Source organism: Lepus europaeus, chromosome 1, assembly GCF_033115175.1.
Source record: "Lepus europaeus isolate LE1 chromosome 1, mLepTim1.pri, whole genome shotgun sequence".
Lineage (NCBI taxonomy): Eukaryota > Metazoa > Chordata > Mammalia > Lagomorpha > Leporidae > Lepus > Lepus europaeus.
The window spans coordinates 82561049-82583795 of NC_084827.1; the positions used below are offsets into that span (position 1 = coordinate 82561049).

Here is a 22747-nt window from a genome sequence, read left to right on the forward strand (position 1 = left end):
AATCCTCAGTTTGCTCATTTGTAGACAGATGTTAACATGTAAATGGAGATGTGGTTATAAATGAGTGAATATTTATCAATTACTTACAAAGATAGAGTAAACTCAAAACTGTCTCACATGTCATCGCCACCTTCACCACCACTGATAAAGCAGAGTCCTATTTTTAAAAATAAAACTGGGGATTTTTTTTGAATTTTGATTTTTTGTCATTTTAAGTAATCCTAATGGTATTAAATTCAGAAATGTTAATTAAAATACCCAATCCTATTTATCTATAACATACATTGCAGATCTACAAATATAAAACCACATGTCAGTGCCCATTTATATCATAGTTTGGAAATGGGGAGACTAGATCCCCCTTAACCTGCAAGTCAGTAAGTAGGTGCTTCTTTACAGATAACTTTAACAAAATTAGTGTAAAATAGTAACTACCAATGACCTTCTTTACTTCTTAATCGCAAGGAAACACCTCCAAATCTGCCTTGTGTTAAAATTTCTGTACTACAATGTAGAAAAACTGATCTACACAAATATTGCAAAGTTAAACATCCCTCAATTTTTTTTTTTTGATTGGCAGAGTTAGACAGTGAGAGAGAGAGACAGAGAGAAAGGTCTTTCTTCCGTTTGTTCACCCCCTAAGTGGCCGCTACTGCCAGAGCTATGCCAATCCTAAGCCAGGAGTCAGGTGCTTCCTGCTGGTCTCCCATGCAGGTGCATGAATAGTTGCACCTTCCATAAAGTGTGGCTATGACAGTCCTTAACAGGAAGAGTTTCCCATTTCAGGTACAGTCACTTTCCTGATTATGGATCAGCATTCCTTCTGTGGCAGATTTTTACAGTTCCTCTAATGCATTTGAACAACTGTCTCAAAGTAACCTGCAGCTTTCCTGACAACTGCACGCTCTCTCTCCTGCTAAGAAATGTAGCCTCTTTCTGCTGTTTTTAGAACCTTTTGCTATCATATCCACCACTTCTACCACCAGCTCCATAGCCAATACCATACAGACTGCCCGAACTTCTTCCACCAAGACTGCCTCCTTTCATGGGTCCATAATTTGATTGCTGTTGTCCAGTATCACTTCCTAAATCATTATAGTTTCCACCACCACCATAGTTACCACCTCCAAAATCCCCTCCTTCAATTTAACAATGACATCCTCCCCCTCCAACTATCTACCACCTTATTTTCCCTATCTGGGTCCACCACCATCATAGCCTCCTGTGTCACTATAAGCAGGACCACTGAGATAATTGCCACCTCACCTCCCCTGCTGTCACAACCTTCACCACCACACCTCCCTCTTCCACTGATGTTTTCAACACAGCCATAGTTACCCCCATTACCTCCAAAGTTTCCTCCCCGACCCACAAAATGGCAAGATCCACCTCCATGGCCTCTTGGTAATCCAGCAGTAGACTGTATCTCTTGTTTAGAAAGGGCCTTTACTTAGTATAGAGTTGGTCTTCTGTGTACAGAGTTAATTGAAAACCATTCTTAATGGAGAACGGGACTGGCAAGGGGAGAGGGAAGAAGCAGTGGGGAATGAGTGTGGGTGGGAGGGTGGGTATGGTGGGAAGGATAACTATATTCCTAAAGGTCTATTTATGAAATTTGTATTCCTTAAAAATACAATTTTTAATGAGCCTTCACAACCCATGCAAATTTATGTACTAACCCTGAAGAAAAACATGCAAGCTTGCAGGGAAGGCCTGGAATTTTTGCATATTTGAAACACTAAACCATCTGTGTGTTCCCCAGCAGAATTCAGTTTGTAAACTGAACTCAAACAATATCAATGCCATTTTTAAAGTGCATATTCCTAGTGAACCAGTATCAACATTTTAAAAACTTAAAATTGAAAAAGATTATTTTTGTTTAGAACAGGGACAAGTTATTTGAATTATAAAATAATATACAATGGTGAGTATAAATATAAAACTTTCTGGAAAAGTTATATAGATAAAAATATATATTAAACAATTTAGAAAGTAGATGTTCAATGTCTCCCATGTGTCAGTATTCAGTATCCTAAGTGCCTGTGGATAATTCACCAAAAAACAACAAAAAAAAATGTCCTGTGAGATTCACTTATATAGTTATACCCCTTCATAGAATAATTTATAAGCTATGAAAAAGACTAGTCAAAAAGAAGGCTTTCTTCATGTATAAAAAACATATGTTGGGAATTTCAATTTCTCCTTTTCTATTTTAAAAAATAATTTTACCTGAATACCCCTTTTGGAACTACTGCCAAAGTAAATGTTTCAGCCTCGAGTATTTTATTAATATTGGATTTGAAACTAATATTGAGTAAGTTCCCAATTCCAAGGAAACCTCAAGTACAGTCTTTGCAGAGGTGGCAAAAACACAAAGAAAGACAATGAGTTTTATTTTTCTAGTGGTCCTCTTGGTAAATGAACCAAGTAAAACTGAAGCATTTATGTTTCATTCATCCCTTCAACAAATATTTATTTATTTATTTATTTATTATTATTTTTTTGACAGGCAGAGTGGACAGTGAGAGAGAGAGATAGAGAGAAAGGTCTTCCTTTGCCATTGGTTCACCCTCCAATGCCTACCACGGCCGGCGCGCTGCAGCCGGCTCATCATGCTGATCCAAAGCCAGGAGCCAGGTGCTTCTCCTGGTCTCCCATGCGGATGCAGGACCCAAGCACTTGGGCCATCCTCCACTGCACTCCTGGGCCATAGCATAGAGCTGGCCTGGAAGAGGGGCAACCAGGACAGAATCTGGCGCCCCGACTGGGACTAGAACTTGGCGTGCCGGCTCCACAAGGCGGAGTATTAGCCTATTGAGCCACGGCGCCAGCCTCAACAAATTAAATGCCTCTCTGATGTGGCTATTTCACACAAAATCCATGGGAAGAAGGAGAATGAATTTTTTTTATAACTAACTCATTATGATGATCAAAGGCTGTACAACATTCAACAACAGAGATTTGACTGAAATAAGCAACAACTACAGAAATCCTCCCACAATTTAAACGAAATTGGCCACAAGATACTTCTCCAACTCTGCAAGTGTACCATGAAAAATGCCTATCATGTACCACAAGTCCAAGAAAGAGCATTTTGCAAGTTTTGATACAAGTAATGTAGTCCTGAAATGACGCAGTGTAATTCTTCCTATTGGTAATGTCTATACAAACACACACACACACACACACACTCAAACGCCTGATGTTGAAGCCTTCTACTTCTTAAAGAGACTAGGATACTAGGCATTGGACTAATCCGCAATTGCCTTAATTCACTATGCTAGCTACTTGATCAGATCCTTCAATGTTGAATTCTACAATATTTTCTATAAAATTAACTCTAAGAGTTGGATCCATCTTCAATTTCATTAATTTCTCAAAAAAGCTAACATCAGTGACACATCAAAAGTGTGGGGTCTTTGAGGGCAAAATATCTCTAATATTTCCTGGTAAAGAAGTTTCTGGAAATCTGTACAATGGAAATGCTGTTCATTATCTTTGTAACCACTCTAGAAACTGCTTGCTTGGTTGTAACGCCTCCCAAGTCTTGTCTTTGCTTAATGCTTGCTGGTTTTCCTAGGAGGTATTTTTTTAATTTATTTAAGTTATACAAGTTTCATGTATTTCATATATACAGATTTAGGAACATAGTGTTACTTCCCCCTTACCCTCCCTCCCACCCACACTCCAACCCTTCCTCCTCCTCCCTTTCGTATTCCCACTTTTAAAAAGATCTATTTTCAATTCACTTAATGATTGTATAATTAACCCTACTCTAAATAAAAGAGTTCAATAGATAGCATGAAGAGGAACACACACACACTCACACACACACAGACAAAGGCTATAAACCATCATCAAATCACAAAATGTCTATTTTAAATCAGGGAGTAACCTAGTTTTCTTGTATCAAACTCTGTGATGTAAACAATTATCATTTTTGTACTTCTTAGGTATTCCCAGTAAATTACGAGGTCACCAAATCACTTTTTCTCCAAAATATCACACCACCCTAAGTCTCATTTTAGATTTGCTTTCTAGTTTCCCTGGTTTTCTTAAAACTATTCATCTTCAAAGCTTTTTCTCTTGCATCCAAAGCATCCAAATCCCACTACTCAATCGAAATCCCCTTTCCCATTGTCTTCTGTGACCATCTAATTTCCATAGTCACTTTCATTTTAACTCTATTTATGATGCATATTTTCTTGTCTACAATCTAAAATGAATTGATTTTAGCATAAGAATCATATATTTCTTTGCATTTCTTTAAAACATCTTAACCTAACCTCATTCCCTAAGTATATGTTCTGCATACTTATCTGAAAAATACTATAAAAACAAAATGGTTATTTGGCAATTAATATTTGACTCATGCGTGGAAAAAAATTATAGGACTAAAAGAATAGTGGTTACTTCTGTGTCAAAATACAATGTTTTAAACCTCTCAGACAATTAAAAGTGACCTTTTATAATGGATCTATAGAATGCTGCCATAAATATTCCTTCTTTTAGCAATGCTGTTTCTGAGTTGATGTTAAATTATAAAATTACACAAAGTCTCCCTCATAAGTGAATGAAAGAGTTACTTCTTAAATTAAGAGTGAAATGAGAAATGTGCAAGCAAGATCTACAACTTCTCTACGCAGCTGCCGTGGTTTGTGCAGACCAAGCCAAGAAATCTCCAATCTCTCATCCTACATAATCTATATTTCATTCAATATTTGGGGTCTGCCTCATCTTTTTAACCCCAAAATGAAGCATCATTAACTTTTAGTAGAATATTGCTTTAGAATTACTTATCTATTTACTACTATCTTTGCTACTATACCTCTTACATGTTAGGACAGATAGCTAAGATCATGCTTCTTTCATCTACACCAGAGCATTTATACTTTCATTTCAGTGAAGGTCAGGTGGTGACAACTTCCAGTCTGAGTTTGAGTACAAATGTCTTTACACTGCCTGTATCGCAGGAAGGAGAGGAATAGTGCTTACTCTCAGAAGTAGATAAAGATTGAACAATCTTTCTTGACAGGAGGGCCTTATCCTGTTCTTTACAGAGAGCTACTTTCCAAGATCAAGAGGAAATCCTCTTGAATCACTTTTATATACAATAACCAATAATGTTGGCTAGAGCTTTTCAAATGTATTTTTAAGCTGCCATGACCAGATTTGCATTCAAAATGCACCAGAAAATGACTAGTCACAAGTGACCACTCGACCTTAGCAATGTAGAATCACAATTACCAAGAACTTCTGTGAATATGAATTGAAACTGTCTCTTATTTTAGAGGAGAAAATGCCCACGTGTTACATAAATGTATGTCTAGTCAAAAACCTTTTAAAAACAGTGACCCATTTAATCAATTATGGAATGTAACTGATGTCTAACTATTTGAATAAATATCTTAAAGGAGCCATTAGAAAAAAAAGATAGAACAAAGTAAAATTCATCTGTCCTAATCCATTCACATAACTCCTAAGAGCTTATTTCCAAGTTTTCCTTCTCTTTAATGGATGCATAGGATCATTCCCAGCAGGCTGTTCCCTCTGCTGCTTGTGCAGCAGTCATTACCTCCTTAGAGTTCAGCATGAAGTTTCCCAGCCAGGTAAGCCTGGGCTTGTGTAGGAACAGCAGACATTGCAGAAAATTTTATTCTTAGGGTCATTCTTTCCATCTTTCTTTAGTTTCATATACTCAGCCAGTCAGAAACTACTAAAAAGGTGGAGGTGAGGACAGGGGTGAGTGCAAAGGATCTTTCATCAGGAAACCTAAATCTAGTTAATGTTGGGAAAAGAACATACTGTATATCTCTAACATTTAACTTAGCATCCTCATCTGTCAATTTTGTTGAAAATATTAACAGATAAATGCATGATTATTATGAATAATTGTCTTCCAGATACTCCACTAAGTGTAAGAAGTACAAAGATAATGAGGCTAGTAAATATGTTTTAAAACTATGTTGCCATATAAATATGAAATATAAAAATTGATAATGATATCTATCAGAGAATACTGAGCTTTCCCAGTGCACTACAGGCTACTTTATTACTAATTAGCACACCAGTTCATCAAGTTAGCATTAATGTTCCATGTAAGAAATGAGAAGATCAAGGCTTAAAATATCATTTCCAAAGCTCCTATATCATACAGGTTTCTGACTAAGTTCAGCAAGTTGGACAGTGGGTCTGGAGAGGGAGAAGAAGTAAATGTTTTCTGTTTTCTTCTCTACCTGGTCACCATCTCTGCACCAGCTGCATCTCCTTCTTGGCTGTGTCATGGGAAAAACTGGGAACCCTACCTATGGCTTCTTCCTTTTTTCTTTACAACTTGGAGGCAAGAGTGTTTTCTGGCTATTGGCAATCTGTAAGTCATTAACTATCTGTTTTGTGGAGTTCTAAGTTTTCCCTCTTAATTTATATAAGTACCTTGACTTAAATTCCTTTTGTTTAAATACTCAGAGTGGGATTAGACATTCAGCCTATTGTCCCTTGAGACATCCACAGCTCATATTGGACTGCCTGTGTTTAAATCCTATCTCTGTTGCCAATAACAGCTTCCTAATAATGCACATGCTGTTCTCCATATATTAATAAAATGTAATAAAAAGAAATATAATCATCAAGGAGAAAAAAAAAAAACTCCCTTGCAATAAGATATTTGGACTGAACTTCCAAAAATACATAAACATTTTCTGAACAGACACAAAAAGGTCTCATAGAACAGGTGGAAAAAGGATATATAAAGCAAAATGCCAAACAATGATGGAAATTTATCAAGGAAATTTTGGTTTAGCTCAAATATAAGATACACAAGAAGAAAGGCTGAAGATAAGGCTGGAGAATTAGATAGGAAATTTCTATCTACCTTGCTAAGGAGCCTACATTTCATCTAGTAGGCTTAAGCAGGGGTTTGAATATTCAATTTGAATATTTTATAAAGATAATTTTGCTGACTAAATAGATTAGTAATTGGAATGGATTAAGACAAGTGATCAAAAACAAATTGTGAGGTTATTGCCTTCACCTCATTAAAATTCTATTATGAGCAAAAGTAATAAGAAGCTGTTTATTCGAATAGAAGTATGTGAATTCTGCAGTTAGTTAAGACAGAATAATTTAACTAGATGACATTTTTTGTTTAGGTGAAAGACACGTTATACATAGTATGCATTCAGGAACCTTGTTTGGGTTACTGCATGAATAGTAACATAATTAAACCAGATGCATCAAAGGAGTACTACGGTAAGTTAAAATTTGATGAGTTCAGATTTGGACATGGGTTCACAATTGCTATGAAGCATTCCTGTGAAATAGGAGTTAGAAATGCAAACCTAGATCTCAGGAGAGAAAGAAAGGTAAATGTAGGAGTCAAGGGAAGGTAGGTGGTAGCTAAAATTGAGGACCATGACTCAGAAAGATATTGAAGTAAGAACAGGGAGAAAATGGAAGCACAGGGGAGATGACTTTAGATTTGTTAAGGTAAAAGGAGGGCTTAAAATCTGCAGAAGGCTATAGGACATAAGGCAACTTAGGAAATAGTACATTATGGTAGAGGGAAGAGATCACTTATAATGCTTTCAAGAATTAAGCAGATTAAAAAGCATCTACTTTGAGTAAATAAAACAAAGATAGCATAAGTAAGCTCTTTTTTTTTTTTTTTGCTTCTTTTTTTTTTTCCAGGAAATCCTGCTGTAAATGGAAAGAAAGAGAGGTCATTTACTGGAGAATTAATGTTTTCTTATATTAAAAGCATGACTTCATATCGCATTCCACATTAAATCAGGGTTTTGTAAAAATAAATGAGAATTTTAAAAAATGAGAAAAATTGGATAAGAAAGGATATATTTTGAAGGATTTCTACTTCTTGAGCTAACACCAGATGTATCAATACAGATAAAAGAAAGAGTCTAGGAATATTTAAGTCAATGTGACTTGGTCAGTGACAGAGCATTCAAAATCAATGAAAGAGCTATGAAAACCATTTTTTTGGTCATTTAATTGCCTGCATTTGGCAAGACATTTAGCCTCGATATCATTCTCACTGGAGCAGGGGAAGGAGGGATTAATTTAATTTGGTATAGATATAAGAATATTGTAGTTATGGCTGGTGTATATAATGCCTATCCCGATGCAAATATATTTTCCCCTACTGTTGATTCAGTGCTACCCTCCCAAAATCTAAAAGAAAAAAAAATCAAATTATATTCTGGATTGCCAATTGAATTTAAAAATACTAAAACCAAAAAATACCTATGAAATACTTGAAATCTGTCCTCTTTATATTAAAATTTTTAAAACATTTATTTTGATGCAAAATCAAATTCATGCATACTATGAAAAACATGCATATGAGTTTCAAAGTTTTGTTTCAACTTTAACTTTTAGTTCCATTCACAAAACTTGAAGTACCCTTGTACAATTAGTTATGAATCAATTGTACATAATTGTACAGAAAAACATTTGGCATATGGCAAATATTCAGTATTTCTTGTATGAAAAAATGTATTAATCTAAAAGGAAGACTACTTGCTTGCTAAATAGGATTGAAAATTTTTAGATATTTGATAAGCTTATTTAACACCCATCTAACCAATAAAATTTATTCTCCTAAAAATGATATGGTCTCTAGAGCCTAGTTTTGAAATTAAAGCTCAAACTCAACATACTATTGATTGACTTTTAATAAACCACCATAGTTTCCTCATCTGTAAAATAATACCTATAGAGTTTCTGAGGAATTAAATGTCTTAATACAATCAACAGTGTTAGCAACAATATGTTCAAAATAGTCTGATGCATTGGGTTAATATATCATTTATGATTTCATTCAGATTCACAGTTTTTTTTTTTTTTGCAACAAATGTATTTCTGTACAAACCTCCAAGACCCATGTTTTCCCAAATCTATTATATATGACAGGCACACATCTGCCATACTTATCACATTATTTTATAGAATTTTTATTTTCATCATCTCAAATGAAAAATGAACTTCAGCCGGCGCCATGGCTCACTAGGCTAATCCTCTGCCTTGCGGCGCCAGCACACCAGGTTCTAGTCCCGGTCGGGGCGCCAGATTCTGTCCTGGTTGCCCCTCTTCCAGGCCAGCTCTCTGCTGTGGCCCGGGAAGGCAATGGAGGATGGCCTAAGTCCTTGGGCCCTGCACCCCGTTGGAGACCAGGATAAGCACCTGGCTCCTGCCATCAGATCAGCGCAGTGCACCAGTAGCAGTGCGCCAGCTGCGGTGACCATTGGAGGGTGAACCAATGGCAAGGAAGACCTTTCTCTCTGTCTCTCTCTCTCTCGCTATCCACTCTGCCTGCCAAAAAATAAAAGAAAAAGAAAAAAGAAAAATGAACTTCAAAGATTAAAAAACTTAAACAAAATCAGTATTTTGTCATTAATTCTCACCCTGACTCACAAACTTACTATTTATATTAATTAATTAATATTTAGACATACTAAATTAATCAAGTATTTAAAAGCACAAGTTATCCTTGTTAATATACAGATTCATCTACATGTAGACATAAATAATTGAGCTTTCCAGATTGGAAATAGGCCATTCCCACCGTGTTTTTTATTATTAATATTAATTTTTTTTTTTTTTTTTGGCCAAGTAATATGTAAAGAAGAAATTAGACTCAGGGTTATGCTTAGCTGCCAGGGCAAAACCAACTGCTGTCCATGGTCCTGAAAACAGACACCCTGGCAGACCAACAATACTCTTAGAATGTTAATTCCTGATCAATAATTTGACAACAAATTTGACTCTAAGAGCTAGATAGGACCAAATGTTTCATATATAGTTATCCTAAAAATTTCCTATGGAATCTGCAATGTACCAATTTATATCAGCAGTAATATATGTTGAATAGAGCACACAAATCTTTGTGAAGGGATATTGCAACTTACTTCCTCAAACTGGAAATTCTTAGTACAAGACTTCTGTCAGTGTAACTATTCCCCCTCATGGATCTTGAAATGACTTAGGTCACAACACAAAAATAATAAATATCTTAGGGTGAGATGTAGGTGCAGGAATATTTCCCTTAGCCTAACCCTGGAGCTGACTGCAATTTCTTTGAGTCTGAGGTGGCATCAAGGGCAATAACATGCACAACTTGCTTTCATTCTTCACTTTAATGCTAAGAAAACAGGGTGCTATGGTTTGATAGAAGATAAGGGAGATGAGGAGGATTTTTCCAATACCAAGATTAAAAACTCTAGAAGGTTATGGTGTCATGTATTGGCCCAAGATGTCTAAAGTGGTATAAGACACTAAAATAAATACCTTCAAACAACTCAAAAACCTAAAGTTAACCTAGATACTAAAATGTTGCCTTGTATTTTTTATATTCTTCTTGCAAGTAATTTTCATAAGATCACATTTTCTTTAAAGAATTAAATACTTTATTTTATAAAAATTGACAATCTAGTTATTATCCAAGGTAATATATTTCACACTATTGCAATAACCCTGTAGGCTCTTTAGCTCTTTCTTTAAGATTTATTTGAAAGGCAGAGTTACAGAGAGAGGTAGAGACAGAGAGGGATGAGATCCATTTTTGGCCTCAGATGGATTATCAATAGCTCATTTGTAATAACAGATAAGAATGTAGAGTGTGGATATGGATGCCAAGAAATGGATATGTACAGTGATGGAAGTCAGTGCACATTTTCTTCTGATTACCTTTGTTTCCACAGTAGTCTTATAATTTGCATGATTAGTAAATGTTGGTTTGAGAAGAGCTGAGAAACTGTGAAATAGATTTCATAAAATATAAACAAAATATTTATAAAATAATTAACAGATAGCATTAGGACCAAATAGAGGTTTACCACTGTTAATCAAAAATAAAACTAGATCAGCACATTTATTTCCTTTCTTCTATCCCATTTCAGCTACACAGGTAGAATAGTGTATGTAGATATTTGGATATAATTAGCATTTCACTTGCCAATGATACAGCAAGAGAGTGGCTAGAGAACTGAGGGACTAGGCAGTGGAATGATTCAGTAACAGATTGTAAAATTTAAGAAAATGAAAAAGCATTGAAAAATATGAAGTAAAACTGTAGAAAGCTGGTGGCATAAGTGGCTAGAACACTTTGATGGATTTTGGGGATTGAAATATTATAAGTAACAAGCTAGAAAGTTATTTTATAGGAGGTCAAAGGATTGTATAAGAGTGAAATTAGGGGCTGGCACTGTGGCATAGCGGGTAAAGCCACCACCTGCAGTGCTGGCATCCTTTATGGGTGCTGGTTTGAGTTCTGGCTGTTCCACTTCTGATCCAACCCTCTACTATGGCCTTGAAAAGCAGTAGAATATGTCCCAAGCCCTTGGACCCCTAAACCCATGTCGGAGACCTGGAAGAAGCTCCTAGCTCCTGGCTTTGGATCAGCAGAGTTCCAAACATTGCAGCCATCTGAACCAGCGGATCAAACCTCCCCACCCCCCACCTCTCTCTCTGCCTCTGACTCTCTAACACTGCCTTTCAAAAAATAAATAAATCTTTTAAAAAACGGTGAGATGAAGGAGGGCTTTCAATGATTACCAGTGGTCATGTCTAGATTCAAGAGAATAAATACTTTGAGTATCCAAGGTGGGATGGAGGAGTTGAGATGCTGAGGTATTAGAAATATCACCTAGAAATCTACCAAATTTGCTAACAATCGATGCAGATGTAGTATTGGAGAGACAAAGCTACAGTAATTGAGAAAGAAGAGGGAATGACTTGGGTGTAAGGAGATGTTAAGAGTAATGAGCAATGGGTGAAATAATCAATTTTAAGAAAGCAGAGAGAATGGTCTATATGCGCTAATGAGGAGGGAGGAGGAAAATTATCCCAGCTTCAGTCTCAATAGAAGTGTGGGTGGGTGGTGCCCTTTTTATTTAAGAGATTTGTAGAGGAAATGGATAGGACCAGCTGTGCCTTATAGAGAAACTGATATATGCACTTCTGCAGATAATGGCTTGGTAAGTCCAGAGGTGCAGTGGGCTACTGAGAAAAGAAGACAAGGGGAGTGGTACAGCTTGTGTGATCTTTGGAGTTCTGCAGTGACAAGCATAAAAAGGGGAAGATGTTGAGTGTTAAATCCTGCTGGATTTAAGTCAGACAGAAAGATAACATTTAGAGACATGAATGTTTGATGCTTCCATTTAATTTTAAATGTGTGATATGGAAGAAACAGAGAAGGGGCCACAATATTCAGATCCAAGATGTTAGTTCAAGATGCTGTCAAAAACAGCTTCATGATAACCCAAGTACTTGGGCCCCTGCACTCACCTAAGAGACCTGGAAGAAGCTCCTGGCTTGGATCAGCCCAGCTCCTGCTGTTGTGGTCATTTGGAGAATGAATCAGTGGATGAAAGATCCCCATCTCTCTCCCTCTCTCTTCCTCCCTTTCTTCTTCCCTCTATCTCCCTCTTTTCCTCTCTTTTTTTCCCTCCCTCCCACCCCCCCTCCCCTTCTCTTTCTGTAACTCTGCCTTACAAATAAATCTTTAAAAACGCTTCATTTTCCCTGGCCGAAAATGCAGTTACTGAGTCAATAAATCTCCTTTCTGCCATATGGCATTGAAGTTTCACGTACATTTGCAAACGAAGGAGACCTAAAAAGACAGCTTAAAAAACTTTTCAGTTGATATCTTGATTTTTTAATACCCAAAGATGAAGACAAAAAGCAAAACAAAAAAAAAATGTGCTTCTAAGGAGGAAAACTCAGTTTATCCTGATTATGTTCCATCTAACTCCTGGAGAGACATAATTGATACATGAAGATATTCCTCTAGGACTAACTTGAGCCTTAAGTCTGTGGCTTCTCTAAAGGCGATGAGATTATTTTTATCAGTGATCTCACCCCTTAAGTTTATAATTATCTGCTAACTAGTTAAATGACACACAAGATGAGAACTCCCTGAAGGTAGGAACCAGGAACCATGTGGATACACTCAGAGCCAAAATAATGTCTGGCCCATTGACTGCTTTTCCAGTAAGCAGTTATCCTATCAATAAATAAAAGCATGAACAATAGCAGTCTAATTTTTGAAGACTGATTCTGTGAAGAATATGAAAGTAGCACCAATACACAATTCTGAAGGAAATAACAAAATGCCCCTATCTTTTGTAAAGTGTGTTCCTACTTTTTCCACTCATGGTTTAATTCCATGTAAATTAAGATTCACTTTTCATCATTTAATTATAAAGTGGGAGAGGATGCTGGAATCAATAATTTTTTGTCATCATATATAACGGTTATCATTCAGTACACTTTGGAAATTATCTTCACTCAAACTATTTCTTCTTCATGTAGACCTGATTAATCCCCAGCATTCAAAGTACAAAAACGCAATGCTCCTTTTAGATAATTTATTTCCTGCCCTTTTGCTGTTAACTATACTGCAACTTAAGTCTTCAGGACCAATTTTTCAGGTTTCCAATCTATTATAATCAAGTTTGCATAAATCAGTTATCCTCCTCAAAGCCTTTTTCAGAAATATGATGTGTGTCTTTTGCTTGCTAGAACATCCATCTATTCATATTTCACTTACAGTTCCTTGTCTATTTCATGAATTATGATTACATTAGCAGCACCTATTCCGCTTTCTATTACTAAGTTAGCCCTCTACAGAGGTACTTTTAAAATAAGTATAATTCCAAACTATCTAAAGCTGATCATTTATTTGATCATTAAACATATCAGTTAAGTTATAGATACATATCTGTTTTTAGTTCAAATATATTCTCTGTTGTAAGAACAAGTGAAAATACCCTATCTCTTCATATTTCTCAGGTATATGAAACTTAACTTACATAAAAGAAATTCCAGTTTCTGTGCTGGTTCTTTTTCACTCTACTAGTCATAAAAATTGCTCAAAGTCAACAGTGTTATCATTTGACCAATTGAAAAACAAGCAAGGAAATGATAATTTTGAATAGTTTTTTGGCATAAAAATATGATCCTAGACATCAAAAGCAATCTGCTTCTATCACACAAGTATATTTTATAACTTTTTTAAGGAGTTAAGAAACATTCTGACACAAATTTCTCGTTGTGATTTTTTTTTTTATATTGGAATAGAGTTCAATAATAAGCTATTTTAAGCCTATGGTTAAGAAACAACTTTTTGTGACCTCATAAACAGAGTCTGAGGGCCCTTTGATATTCCACATTAGTAAATTTACACAAAAAATCCTTAGTCGGTCTTTGTTCAGATTAGCACTGGTTGACTGTACCAGTTGACATACTACCTTCATCACATCTGGTAAAATAAACCTTAAAAGGTTGTAACATCTCAAGTCACTGAACCAAGTGCTAATTGCCTCTTCAAAAGAATGATTATATATTACATCTGTATCAGAATAGCAGAGAATTCTTATAATTTTGTACACTGGAAATATTTATATTTACTTGGGGAATTATTTCTCACAGAAAATGTGACATCATCTGAATCATAAATGACAAATGAAAACATAAAAAGCTACTGGAGAAAAAAGAAAATATGCCATGTACTAAATAAACTTTAAGAGAAAAACCAATAAATTAAATAGTGAACACAAGTTTCAGTGGATAGTTTAATAAAGAAATAAACAAATGAAAACAATCTATGGCAATCATAAAGGATGTCTTATACTTAGACATTTCTTAGTGGGGGCACGATTTATTTCCCTCATAGTAATTATTTCTATTGGAGTGAAGAAGATAATGATAGATCAAAAGTTTAAAAATCCAACTCATGTTTTTAAGTTATGCCTCAAGTTTGTTTGCTTCTGATTTAGAGGGCATGAAATACTGCACAGGCTGGTGCCACAGCTCACTTGGCTAATCCTCCTCCTGCGGCGCCGGCACTCCGGGTTCTAGTCCCGGTTACTCCTCTTCCAGTCCAGCTCTCTGCTGTGGCCCGGGAAGGCAGTAGAGGGTGGCCCAAGTGCTTGGGCCCTGCACCCGCATGGGAGACCAGGAGGAAGTACCGGCTCCTGGCTTCGGATCAGCGCAGCGCCAGCCATAGCAGCCATTAGGGGAGTGAACCAATGGAAGGAAGACCTTTCTCTCTCTCTCTCTCACTGTCTAACTCTGCCTGGCAAAAAATTAAAAAAAAAAAATAAAATTTTAAAAAAGGAAAAAGAAATCCTGCACAGTGAATAAATTGAAATACAACTGCAATTGGAAGATGTTGCTGACTACCACTCGGCAATATTTGTCTCAATTCCAGACTTTTAATAGACCTGAGTTGTTAACATCAGAAATGTCAAGTTGTCTTGGCTGGGTAACTCAAACAGGTCTTCATAACACTGAGTGGCAAAATGAAAGAGACCTTTAGTTTCATCTAAGAGATGATCCACTCCTCATCAGCCCACTCAAAAGGGAAGCCTAATAATACAGTGGTGTGGATTATTTACCCTTATGAAAAAGAAACATTTAATTGAGTTTTGTGTATAAGAAATTTGGTACAACCACTAATGATTTTCTCTTTAGTCTTGATGTTTTTAAGCAATGCAAAAGTTCTCCATCAATTTTACTTAGACATCAAGGATTTTATAACCAATTCTAATGAGTGTCAAAAACTCCTATACATTCTATCTGATATGTTGTTTTTGCTATGACTTTTTATTAGGATCTGGTCCAATGCTTGTATAATGCCTACTTACTCTTTAGAACTAGGTAATAAAATTGCTTTCTTAATTGGGATCTCACACATAGGGATTTATTTGGTTGTAGAATAAGCATTGGAAGTAATCACCTGATGGGATTTAGATTCAAGAGAAAATTAATTAAAGGATCCTCAGTATAAAGCAAAACAACAGCAATAAAAGTAGTTTTGAGTGAATATCAGTTTGCTTAAGAAATTCAAGCAAAACAGGAGAAAATTGGAAATTTACCACCAACGGGAACATAAAAACAATTTAACGTGGCGTGACGCATTCAATATGGTTGGCAGTCTCTATTAAACAAAAAAATCAATGTACATACCATGACAAATCACATAGTCCAAATGAATAATCAAATAGGGTTAACTGACCCAAAATATGAAATAATAGTCAACATTTTGAAATTCAGACCAGTTGTTTTAAAAATGTGTCAAGAGACAGGTGTTTAGTCCAGTGGTTAAGCTGCCAGTTAAGACTCACAACAGAATACCTAGGTCAGCTCCTGCTCCTGATTCTAGCTCCCTGAGAAGCAACAATGAAAGCTCAAGTTATTGCATTCCTGCTACTCACATGGAAAACCTGAATTCATTTCCCAGCTCCTGACCTCAGCCCTCCCTAGTACTACAGGCATCTGGGACAAGAACTAGCAAAAGGGAGCTTTTTCTTTCTCTTTGTGTGCTTCATAAAAACATCTAAAAGTGCATTAAATGTGTCAAGTGTAAGCCTAAATTTGAAGACATAAAATGAGTAAATGCTGAAAATAGGATATATACACAGTAGGGAGGGAATATAAGTGGAGCGAAAGAAAGAAATATTCAGGAAAAGGAAAAATAAAGCGGCTCCCTAGGCTAATCCTCTGCCTGCGGCACCAGCACCCCAGGTTCTAGTCCCGGTTGGGGCACCAGATTCTGTCCCAGGTGCTCCTCTTCCAGTCCAGCTCTCTGCTGTGGCCCGGGAGTGCAGTGAAGGATGACCCACGTGCTTGGGCCCTGCACCCACATGGGAGACCAAGAGGAAGCACCTGGCTCCTGGCTTCGGATCAGCAAAGTGCGCCGGCTGCAACACGCCTGCCAAAGCGGCCAGTTGGGGGTGAACCAACAGCAAAAGGAAGACCTTTCTCTCTGTCTTTCTCTCACTGTCTAACTCTGTCAAAAAAAAAAAAAAAAAAAAAGAAAAAAGAAAAAAAGAAAAAAGAAAGAAAGAAAGGAACTACTGTCCCTTACTGGAGTACTGGTTCAAGTCCCAGCTGCTCTTCTTCTACTCCAGAACAGTAGATGATGGCCCAAGTGTTTGGGCCCCTCTGCCATCCATGCGGGAGACCAGGATGGTTTCCCTGGCTCCTAGCTTGGACCTGGCCCAACCCTGGGTGTTGTGGCATTATTAGGGAGACTGAACCAGCAGATGGATCATCCCTCTCAGGCATGTGCTCTTTCGCTCTCTCTTGCTCTGCCTTTCAAATAAGTTAATCATTTAGAAAAGTGATAGAATGAGAGGGAGTCATGGGGATGGCTGTACCAGTGTCTTTCTTCCATAAAGCACAGGAGTCTGGCTTCTCTCAGAAAGCAGTCAGCCCTCACTCACTCCCTAGCCTTAACCTTCATACCATGCATCGTGGCTTTCGGGAGCTATTTCCTAGAGAACAGCGTCACTTTTCTCTTTCGTTCCACGGTGCACTGAATATTTGTATTCATTTTTATAATTTTCTTTCTAGAAGTAGTCTTGTGCCTTCAGAACAACAAACTTGCCCGACAAAGTAGTCTCAACAATATTGTCTAAACATTCATTTTTGCTGGTAATTAAAGCCATATAACTAATTACTGACAAATCCATTCTTTTCTTCCCATAGGGTTTATCAAACATAGTAGGACTGCTACACATATCTTGTGAGGAATTAACTCTCTTAAAAGGTATATAGCATGAACTGATAGCTGCTACAAACTATCCAGTGTCTCCTTCCGAATCTGGTTTTGCTGAAGCAGGGTTTACTCACCTGGAAAATTACATCTCCAATCCATTCATGCCAATAAGGGTGTGAGAGTGTTAAAATTATAGCTAGTGAAATAAATGTAGATGCTGTTTCATTAAGTTTCTGGAAAACTCCTTAAGGTGGCTAAGTTATGTAGTAGGCGATATTATTTTTCCTCCCTCCTGGAATACAGGTGCAATGTTTGGAGATACGGTAATTGTGTATTTACAAGTAAGCTACCTTGAGGATGGAAGGCAAGTGACAAAGATGACATTAATAAAGATGTAATTTAGGACATGGATCACATTGAATCACCTTACATGTAACGGAAATTCTATTTCTGGGTATCTTTTTAACATAAGAAGAAAATAAACCTCTACCATTCTTATCAATCCTTTAAAGGTCTCTCCTATCCCTAAACATGATTTATAACAGATGTGACTTAAAACATTCAAGAGTAAAAAATACATAAAGAGGAATTATAACAGGCAGAAGCTATGAGAGCCAATCACATTAAGTACTAGTCAGATGTTTAAACTATGTCTGGATAAGGTGAAACATGTGGTTTATATTTAGAGGTTTGGAAAATTTAAGGTTATTTGGGAACGGGCAAAACAACCCTACAGAAATATAGAATCTGTTCGAGAGAAGTCTAAAAACAGAGGGCATGGAAAATTTTTATATTACCAAAAGTATTCTGCACAAATTGTACAAATTGCTAAGCATTGACTATATTACTAAAAGTGGTTATTAGAATTCTTCTCCCTGGAGGCCTTCCAAATAGGGTAGATAGCAATCTGTCCAAGCAAGTTTGGGTTCAGTCCAGCCTGAAGGCAGATGGATGGACTGGATGACCTCTCAAAGTCCCTTCTGGCCTTATTATCCTACAATTCTATTTCACACTGAGACAAAGTTATTGCTGCTTCTTTATTTGTAGTTATAGTCATTAAGGAGACCTCTGCTCCCCGTCTGCATATTCACAGATATTTCTAGTAAATGAAAATCACAACTGAAAGGAGCAAATCACTTTAGGCAAAATACAGGAGTGAATCTTTCTGACCAAGAGCACATTGTTTGAGGCAAGTAATTCCAGCATATAGTGTAACACATGGTACCCCCATATGTTATTCTGCAAAAACAGTCCGATGAAATTGTGCACTTTATCATTCCCTCATTTTTCCTTAGTGCTTTGATACCAATGTAGTAAACAGTCTCTGTATTCAAGTGACTGGGGTGGTAGGTTAAATATTTTTTAGGTGTTTCCAATATATGGGAGTAATAAAATATATACATAGATAAAATTAAAAAAAAAACAAATTAAAAGGCACAAGGCACATTCCCATTGAAAAGCTCATTTCAAAAGGTAAGCTGCATTGTATTAGACAGGATTACTAAAATGTAATCCCAAGCATATTTCTCGTCATTCCACACATTCTGCTTTTATGATTAATTTAGTTAGGTGGATACAAACAGGATTTATTGAAAAGGAACTTAAGTGATTTGGCTGGGAGTAGAAAGTGGAATCCTCACCTTACACTTGTTTTGAAAACTGAAAGAATTGGGATAAAGCCAGGTAATAGTCACAGAAAATTAAGTATCTTTTTTCAATTCCATGAATAATCGTTGTTAGCTGGATATTCAGTTGACAGGAAAAAAATATAAGAAAGTAAATACACTTACACATACACTTCTGTACACATTTATATGCAAGTCATTTTATGCTGAATGTTATATGCAATAAATATTTAGGAATAATTCTATTAAATTATTTAAAATAAGGAATAGTGCATATCTGTTAATATTTCTCAATAGACTGATTTGAGACCACTAAAGTGGTATGTAATTAACCTAACCAAAAATGAGACAATTCAGGTTTTTAATGCTTCCACTCTGGGAATAATGGAGAATTCTATGAGCCATTTACTGAATTATACAGACTTTTTTTTCTTGGCCCTCCTTGATTTCGTACCTGTACGCTGAATGGGAACACACCACACATTACAGTTAATGGAACTGAAAAGTGCTCTTTAGGACTTATCCCACACTTCTTGCTTGTAACTCACATCAGGTCTTGGCTCGCAGTCCCACTGACCTAATCCAGTTCAGTGAACAGAGTGAGCTCACTTTGGTTGGTACTTTATGGTTTCCGTAACCACTGTGAGCGGTCTGGACTGGTTCTACAATCTGCTGGAGCATAGAGAGATCAGTCATTTGATTTCAATGCTAGAAATACAAGTTGAAAAAAGGAGCTAGAACACAAGTTCTCAACTAATGCAAATAAATCTGGGTGGCTTATTTTTCCTCAAGATATAAATATTTAACAGTTTTTTTGGTATCTATCAAAATATGCAAATGAAGTTTGGAAAAACCTTTGAATATCTCTACAGAGTTTAAATAATTATTTGATTTGACACAGAAAGAATCGAGTACTATGAGCTCTAAAGCCACCTGCTTCACAGCTGTTTTACTTTTTGAATACCACTTAATAGAGTGAGATACTCAGATATGATGGGGCCCTAGGTTGTTCAGGTGGCTATAACAAAATACCACAGAGTGGGTAGCACTAATAACAGAGACTTGTTTCTCACAGTTCTGGAGGCTAAATGGCTTTTAAAATGGCATTGAGAAGACTCTCATTAATTTCCTCCGATTTATGAAAATTGAAATCCTAAAGATCTTTAAAATTTCCTATTGTCACTAGGGTAGTTCTACTTCAAAGAGTTAAAATGAATTCTATTTCCCTTGCACATCCCTCACCAAATGAAAGCATTAATTTTTCTTCAGGGGGTAGAGCTAAGAGTCAGATTGAGACATTGAACTGTGCAAGCTGATTGTATATTGTTCAGCTTGTTGTTAACTCAGCACCTTCTTTTCTGTTCCATCAATTAATAAAATTGACAGGGACTATGTAGTTAATTCAAAATATGTCTGTCAGTTGATTTTTGCAAGACATGTTGGTGCTTGGAGGTTGGGTCAGGAAGGATGCTGAAGCATAACAATTTTATGTACTTCTCTGAATTACGTTAAGACCCAGTAGTCAAAAATGGCAAATGGAAGCTCAAGGTCACAGTGTTTAAACCTTGCACTCAAACTGATTTTCTATGTGACTCCTGGGGATGCCATTCAATCTCAGCTACCTGCTCTAATTCCTTGCTTTTTTAAAATATCAAGCTGCTGTGTCAAAGACCAAATAATGAATCACAGGGGATTTGGTCTCACATTTGAGGTTGAGTAGTGAGCTGAGTGACAGTTGGTTATAATTCACACTTTTAAATAACATTGAAACAGTCATATGTTTTCCAGAGTTAAGAGAAAAGAGGGTAGAACTTGGGCATCATCTAACAAGGTAGTATTTTAGTCGCTTGCTGAAGATGGCATTCTTGTTGCTTAAATAGTGAATAGATTTTCCAAAATTCTAAATTACTTCTGAGCAGGGGTTCAGTGAATATGGATCCCTTTGTTCTCTTTTCTCAATTTCATTCAGCTGAACTACATCCAAGTAACACAGTAAAGGATAATACCTAATATGCCTAGATGTGGGAAAAGCTACTGTCTGGTTCCAATGTTCACAATTCTATCAATGTACACATTTACCTTCTACTAGTAAACTACAATCTAAGGTGTCTACCACTAAGTATTTTTTAAGCTTCCAATATAACTGTCTCCACTCAGCACCCTGAGCTTCAACCTTAGCAAAGAAGGTAGAGCTCACTTAAGCAAAATGCTTTCTTTCGCACATGTGTGTTTGTAAATGTAATTCTCTATTTTTGTATGCTCTTCCTTTCTTTGTTTGCCTATTCATCTCTTAGAGTAAGACACGCATCAATTATCAAAAATCTTGGAAAATCTGCATCCTGCATTCCTGAGTCTTCCACAGCTAAAATTCGATGCTCTTCAACTTACTTTTTGTCTGCGATTCCTACAGCTACCATATTATGACATGCAATTCTGTAAGGATGTAGAAAACAGAAAATTCGGCCTCTCTAAAGCTTAAGTCAATGTCTGGAAGGAATATTGTCAAAACTCAATGAAAGTTTACCGACGTTAAAGATTGAGTTGAATATAGAGAAAACTTCAATGTTGTCTCTTCCCTTCCACTGGAACATTTTGAAAAATTCATGTTAGTCTCATATCCATCACTATTTTCTACATTTTTCCCATCATATGAAGAAAAGGACAGTGACAGAAAAATATAGATAAATAATTGCTGTCCAGAATGTCCAATATTCATGAAAGTTACAACTACACAACTATTAGGACCATGAACATTTTTCATCTGTTGTAGAGAGGTTATTAGCGTAGAGAACCTGAGTTTTTTGGCTTTTTGTTATTCCACATAAGCAATTCATCCAAAGGGCTTGTGTGCTTGGAAATAGCCTTAAAAGGAGTTGTTTGCACCAAGGAGCAAACCCTCATTATTTCTCTTTATTCTCCTCTGGACGTGAAGAGAAAAGATAGAGTGAATATTCTGCTGGTAGGAGAGTTACAGATTCGTGTATTTAACCTGCATCTACATAAAATCAAGATGAACTGCAAAAAGGGCACGAACCAGCAACAACTGAGAGTCGACAGTACACCGGATTCTCATCACAGGCAAGACTGGGTGAAAAAATACAGGAGACTAAAATAATTTAGCTTGGAAACACTAAATAATTTAGCTTGGAAACACTATTTTCTAATAAGAGAGAGAGAGATAGAAAATCTGAATTCTTTACAGAAAGAAAATCTGTCTAGCACTTGGTAACTTTTAAGCCACTAGTAACTTTATACACCATTTAAAATATTTCTAAAAATTCGATTTCCCAATTTAAAAAAAAAATAGTTCTATTTGGGCCAGAGAATTTATTAGTGTAATATTAACATTACTTAAAGTAGTAAATTTGCTACATCAACAAAACATTTTAGATTATCCTTTTGTGTGTTTAGTTACCATAGAGTGAAATTATTTCATCCGTCTTTTCACAGAGGTGTTAATGTAGGTGGTTAGCTCTCTCTCAAGTCACCATATGCAGAGAGTTAAAAAATAACTCCAAGTATAGAACAGTTTAGCAACTGCAGCAGAGAAGTCAGCATTGGTGAATCCAATAGATGTACAAAATCATATTTCTAATTTAACAGAATT

The 22747-nt window shown here is 36.3% G+C and overlaps 1 protein-coding gene and 1 pseudogene across 1 annotated transcript in view; both read right to left on the minus strand.

Annotated features, from left to right (window-relative positions):
• LRP1B (LDL receptor related protein 1B) overlaps positions 1-22747 on the minus strand; it is a 2136850-nt gene that overhangs the window by 1368952 nt on the left and 745151 nt on the right. The gene's annotated exons all lie outside the window — the stretch shown is intronic.
• On the minus strand, positions 946-17269 carry LOC133770094 (heterogeneous nuclear ribonucleoprotein A3-like; annotated as a pseudogene).